This window comes from Dioscorea cayenensis, chromosome 18 (genome assembly GCF_009730915.1).
Source record: "Dioscorea cayenensis subsp. rotundata cultivar TDr96_F1 chromosome 18, TDr96_F1_v2_PseudoChromosome.rev07_lg8_w22 25.fasta, whole genome shotgun sequence".
NCBI lineage: Eukaryota > Viridiplantae > Streptophyta > Magnoliopsida > Dioscoreales > Dioscoreaceae > Dioscorea > Dioscorea cayenensis.
This window is the reverse complement of record NC_052488.1, coordinates 9786146-9792636: the sequence shown is the minus strand read 5'-3', so window position 1 is coordinate 9792636 and position 6491 is coordinate 9786146. Positions and strand designations below refer to the sequence as shown.

At 36.2% G+C, this 6491-nt stretch overlaps 2 long non-coding RNA genes across 2 annotated transcripts; one reads left to right on the top strand and one right to left on the bottom strand.

Annotated features, from left to right (window-relative positions):
- Positions 1-335: 335 nt before the first annotated feature.
- On the bottom strand, positions 336-1556 carry LOC120281718. The gene is made up of 2 exons (XR_005542768.1): positions 1491-1556; positions 336-584 (listed from the first exon to the last, which is right to left on the bottom strand). It is a non-coding gene; the product is annotated as an uncharacterized LOC120281718 (long non-coding RNA).
- Positions 1557-3010: 1454 nt separating this feature from the next.
- Positions 3011-4977, top strand: LOC120282672. Its single transcript, XR_005543014.1, has 3 exons — positions 3011-3149; positions 3522-3612; positions 4659-4977. It is a non-coding gene; the product is annotated as an uncharacterized LOC120282672 (long non-coding RNA).
- The last annotated feature ends 1514 nt before the right edge of the window (positions 4978-6491 follow it).

Below are 6491 nucleotides of genomic sequence, written 5' to 3'. Positions count from 1 at the left end.
AGAGTAGAGATATTATGTTGGGAGATGTAGATCATATCAAAACCTTGAACACAATATTTGAGCAAGATCCTGACACACAAAGGCACATGATGGTAGAAGTATATTTTCATGTTCATTGCAATTTGGTGCAAGTGAATATGATTATTTGGAAATTATATAGTCATGGACAAATCAAACTTGTAAGTCTATTAATTGAGATTGATTGATTGTACACTGTCACGCCCCGAACCTAACTGGGCACGTGGCAACCGCCACGACGACAAGAAGTGGGTTCCACAACGACCCCACATTCAGGTCGCCGTAAGGCTCAATATAAACCTGATATCACAATTATATAACTAGAAGACAACATAATAAAATATCACAATAGGGTTCCCCAGTACTAGGGAACCTAAACACAAGTAGCAACAATTACAGCACAAACCAGGGTTTTAAGATACAACCCGAAAATATAAATACAAGAACCACATATAAGGTCAAGTCTAGTGGATCCATATAGGGTCATGCATACTATAACAAACCTAAACAAGAAGTACAGATAAACCTCTACTGCTGCACAGCACAACTCTGTCCAACGTCGCAGTCTGAAAAGATAAAAAGGGGTGTGGTGAGTAACGGATGTTACCCAGTGAGTGGTGTCAGCATAGATGTAACAGAGTGATAAAGTATTTCAAGTAGTAATTCCAAAAATAATAATAACATATAAAATCAGTTCCAAGTATTCAACATATTAACAAGTAACACAAGATTCATCAATAGTAAAAGCAAATAACATTTTAAAAAAAAAACATAATGAACATAGCTCCGAAAATATAGGCTGGCCTAAAACAATTCCCACACTAATCGTGGCCGCGACTAGCTGTGGGACCACCAAGGAGTTTTTAAAACTTTTTAAAATTTAAAAGGAAAAGGGTGCCTTTCCTTGGTGTTGTCCACTGAGATCCCCGTGTGGTGACACCGGGTTTCTCACATAACAGAACCCCCTGCAATGGCTCCGCGCACCTCTTGACCAGGGTAAACCAGGGCTAACCACGCCGCCTCCCATCAGGCCGGACCGTGGAACCCCACACTGTAGTGTAGGACTAAAGTCCGCTGTCACCATCAAAACTAAATGCCACAGAATAATTCTTTCCAATTTCCAATTCAAAGAATCCATCATATAATGTTTAAACTAGGAATTGTATATCAAACTATGTTCCATTTGCATATAAATGTGGAAATATACATCAAACCATATCTCATTTTCATATACATACAAAAATGTACTTTAAACCATGTCTCATTTGCATATAAATACGGAAATGCAAGTAAACATGTTTCTTTCAAAATAAATATGTATAAGCATTCTAGGTTTAACCATTCAAGTAAATTCGTACTCAAAATATATATCAAAGGAAATCAATTTATCATCAAGTTTATGTGATAAAACACATGAAGAAATACTTTAGTACTCTTATTAAATCTATGCAATTATAATTTTAACCACTCACAGAACCAGTCGTCTCGTCCTGAGACGCACTCAGTGATCGGCTAGCTCCTTCCCTTTAGAGGATGCTTCGCCACCTAGATACAAGTATGGAATTCAAATTCTAATGAACATAAGAATGATAATCACAAGAAAATGTATAAAAATACAATTATACAAGTCTAATACAAAACATTAGGGTTTTAGGGCAAAACATCGTCATTTTGGATCCAAACGATCTCAGAATGGAATAAAAATAGTTCCAATGAGTTAAGGGTAAGGAGAGCTTCAATGTGAACAAAAGAAATATCAGGAAAGACTCAAAATTTTTTGGTACTACAGTAACTTCGGAATTGCTACAGTAAACCCCGAACCTTATACTATGGTTTTCTCCCAATTTACAACTCTAAATCAAAAATTTTCTTCTACAACATTCTCATACATGCATTGTAAATCATTGGCTTCAATTTAAGCCTATGAATAATCATATCCTTGAAGAAATCAAAGTTTTTATACAATTCTAAAAACTAGGAAATACGGAAGAAATACAAAACAAAAACATTGAATCTTAGGCTTACCGGATTCGGGAGTGAGAGAGGAATAAGTTTGGTATTGAAGTTCGCCAGAAATTCTCGCCGGAAAGATTTTCTAGGTTTATGCTTGGCGAACAAGAAGAACAAGAAGCAAGGAAGCAAGGAAGCAAGAAGGAAAAAGAAAGTTCCAGGCTTTTCTCATTCATTCATCAATTTTTTTTTTTTATATATATAGGAAATGACCTAATTAATAGAAAAATCATATAAAATGGATCCAAATGACGGAATTGCCCTTGATTTTTCACATAAAAGCTACTATGCAAACATGCAAAAATGCCACTACTACTAAATGACCATTTTACCCCTAATGCAAGCATAAAAATCTAAATAGGCCCGAGGTCTAAATCAGGAAAGGGTACAACAGTACACTATTGATGATCTTTGATAAATGTCTCAGTAATAAGTTATGATAATGTGAAAGTAAGGCCAAGAATTGAGAGGGGTGCATCTATGGTATGAGTTTCATGTCTCTTGGAAGTCTTGAGTATTTTTCCTTAGTAGTTCAATGAACAAGTACCCTCCTTTGTTTGAGGATAGAGATATGCGAAAATTTCGGGTCAAAATTTCTTTAAGGGGGTAGGATGTGGGAGTTTGACTTTTTTCTACTTCTCTTGTGTTTTGTTTCTTGAGTTTAAAATGTATGTTTAAGTTCCTTTGAGTGTCCTCTTGTGTTAAAAAATTTATTTGAGGTCTTTAAGGAGGTTAAAAGGTGGGAGACAACCCTTGAAAAGGGTAAGAGCAAGAACCTTGTGGACACTTGGTGTGCCACAATGGGGCTAAATGGTTAGGTTCACGGCCTGTAATACAGCCCATCAGCAATTCAGTGACTTTTACGGCCCATAATACAATCGGTATCATGACCCATAAATCAACCCATGAAGCTTCACGAGTCTTGGCCTATTTAAGGGGTTTCTTGGACATTCTAGGGTCTTCTTGAGCCGTTTTTCTTCTTTTACTTCCTCCTCCTCCTCTAGAACCTCCATTCCATCTCACCAAAACCCTCATACTTGACCTCCAAGTAAAGAAAGGAATGGAGATTTCTTCTCCTTTCATGAAGAAGAGATTGCTTAGAATATAGAGAAGATTCGGTGGTAAGTGGATTCTCTTCTTCTTCCTCCTTTTCTCTCCTCTCTTTATTGTTGAGTTTCTTCGAACTTTTGGTGCTAAATCTTAGGTTTTGAAGGTATTTAAAGGTTAGAATCATTTTGAAGTTGTAAAACCTTGTTTTGGTGAAGGATTGAGGGTGATCTTTAATGATCTATATTATGGTTACTGTAGCATAGAGCCAAGTTGAGTTTCTCTTGCTTTTCTTGGTTGTTTTGAGGATTGTGAGAGTTTCATTCTTGTTAGATTTTCTTGTTAGAGTGCTTACAAAATCCTAGAAGCAATTATTTTTCCGTTTTGAACATTTTCCTTCATTTAAGCTGATTAAATTGATGATGATCTTTTTTTGTTTGTTTTAGGTTGTTTAATTGCTTCTAGGAGGTGAAGATTCATGCAATGAATTAGAGCCAATGGGGAAGCAACACTGGAGTGTTTTAGCTCACCAAGTGTGTGAGTGGGATTTTATTAAATCATGGACTATATATCATGCATATTTTCAAATATATAAATTGCTTGCCTTTGAAAGATAAACTTTCTATTTCAAAAACTCTTAAAATGCTTTCCATGGGATTTAGAAATCATGATGATTTATGATTTGGCTTATTTCATGATTATTGGTAAAGATTCTATATATTATTACTTGTGTTTTGGTAACCCTATGTTTTAAAATATATTTTTCGAATTATGTATTTTCAAGGGACTTGATATTTTTGTTATGATGACCAATAAGGCATGTGTAAGCCAAATTGAATTCCATTGTGATGATCTTATATCTGAAGCATGTTTTCAAAGAATAATTTTGTATGATGTTCTTAATAAAATTGTTTCCATTGATGATGTTATAATCAAGTTATTCACTCATGGAGTGAAAGTTGCAATTGTAAACACTTGTGATCTCCTGTTGAGATTTATGCTTTCCTATTGAGGTATATACTGAGCCTACAGGCTGGATTGTTATTTATTTGTTTTGATGGTGACATGGGAGATGAGCTCCAATACTTACTATAGTAAGAAGTGGATGGTTTCCACGGGCCAACCTAGTAGAGGTGGCGTGGAAAACCGTCAAACCGGTTATGCCATTTCAAGTGGGAGCGTAGAGCCCTGACTTGAATATAGTTTGGTTGTTTGGAGTAACCACATGAACTTCCCATCGAGGGAGGGTTCTCGAGGCTATTTATGATATTATCAATCATTTTAATTGTTGATTTATTTATTTTTAACCGTTTTGAGCTATAAGTTACTAAACAAATGTATGAATTTGGATTGCATACTTATATTGATTTTGTGATGATATGAAGGGTTTTATCGAGCATTTTATTGATACAAACTTAATTTCTTATTTCATACTTGTTATCTAAAGTATATTAAATATTTTGAGGATCGAAACATATTTTTGACATTGTATTTTTAGTTCGTGATGTATTAGATAAAGCTTCGCGTTTAGCACCTCATTAAGTAACTTAGTTACTTATCCTCCCCTCATTCCCATTTTTCAGGTGTTAGATCGGCGTAACGGTGCGAAGGTGTCATGTTTGGCAATGGTCTATAGTTGGTGCATTCATTCTAAGATATATATATATATATATATTTTATTTATCTTTTTGTCTTTGGCATGTATTGGTGGGATCCATTAGGTTATTCATGTTGACTAATTTGTATTTAATTTCCCCTTTGGATACCCTGTATCCTGCCGTTGTCTAAGATTTGTACAAGAAACTATATCCAGGATTTTGGGATTGTATTGTGAATTTATGTCTGGTGTTGTAATTTCCTATGTTTCCCTGTCTTATTATGGTCATGATGTTCTTGTATCCAGACTTTGTGTATATTTATAGTTGAGTCCTTCGTGGTTATTATAATTATTTTGTACAGTTAACAGGTTAGCCTTAGGACGATGTGCAGTTGAGGCAGGTGTTTGACCTCCCCCGGGTTGTCGTGGCGGTATGTCATGTGTCAGACCTGCAGGACAGGATGTGACAATAAAGAACTTTCCAGGTTTGCATATTTTGTAAGTTGGAGCACCAAATGGAAGTTTGCATGTCCATGTTGTGCTGAAAACACATCTTCTTTGTGGTTATATAAGGGTAAAAAATATTATTACATGTATTCTCCTAAGTAGTTACCCAAAAGTCACCGGTTTCATTATCAAAAACAATGATTTGATGGCATTGAGGAAGTAAGGCTACCAACAAAGCGAGCAAGTGGAAGTGATGCGTTGAATTAGTTAGATGGGCTTCGATTCACTTTTGGAAAATTTATGAAGAGAAAAGGCAAGAAAGAGAATAGAAGGAAGAAGCGCAAAAAAAACAAAACATCCAAGAATTAGTGTGCAATAATCTAATAAAGAGAGTTCAAGTAGAAATGGCAAGGGTCTTATTGATCATATGAAGTGGTGGAAGAAAAGAAGTATATTTCTTATGTTACCTTATTTGGAACATAACTTATTTCGCCATAATCTGGATTTGATGCTAATAAGTGCTTGTGTATTAGTAATACGAAGTATTTTTTTTTTTACAATGAGCATTACTTTTATCATATTTTAGCGTTAATATATGTGTATTTGTGTGAATTATGTGCATGTAGGGTTGTGGACCCAAATATAGAGGAAGGAAGACAAAGTAGATTGCGATTGCATTTTGTTGATGGAATCTTGGAGTGAACAGACTTGAAGACACAAGTTGTGCTTGAAGATACGTGAATCTGTGCCAACCTCCATGCGCTCAAGCAATTACATGGTTTTGAGGAGCACAAAGGCAGTCACATTTGCGTATTCTGACTTGTGCAATGATAGCAAGATCTTCGTCAATGTTATCCCTTATTGAAGAAGCGACGGAATCTTCGGCATAGACATGTGCCCGTTTATGTTGCCTCGATGAAAACTGTGGATTCGGGAGTGTTTTTGCAGGAGTACTGTAGCAGGTTACTATAGTAATTTACTGTAGTAGCTACTTTCCACAGGCCGCTGAAAAACCAAGTTCTGTAGATTCACACGGTTGTGTAGAAATTTCACGTGCCCGTGTGGATTCCTGAGTTAAGCCTATATAAAGCCGCGATTCAGCCCGATTTTATAATCCTTTTTTCCATCTTTTCTCCATATTTTCCCCAACTTTGGAGGGGCCTGCGATTAGGGTTTAGAGAGGCTTTGGCAAGGTTTTTGGAGTGGTTCAATGGCCATCGACACCGCGTTCCTTTGGAAGAGAGTTATTGGGGGTGCTTTCGTTGGGACCGATGCGGCGAGGTGTGCCCTAGGCTTGACAAGGGAACCTTTAAAGAGGACAAGGCTACTCCACAAGACCATCGACAAGAATACCGAGGCAGTTTTACTTATG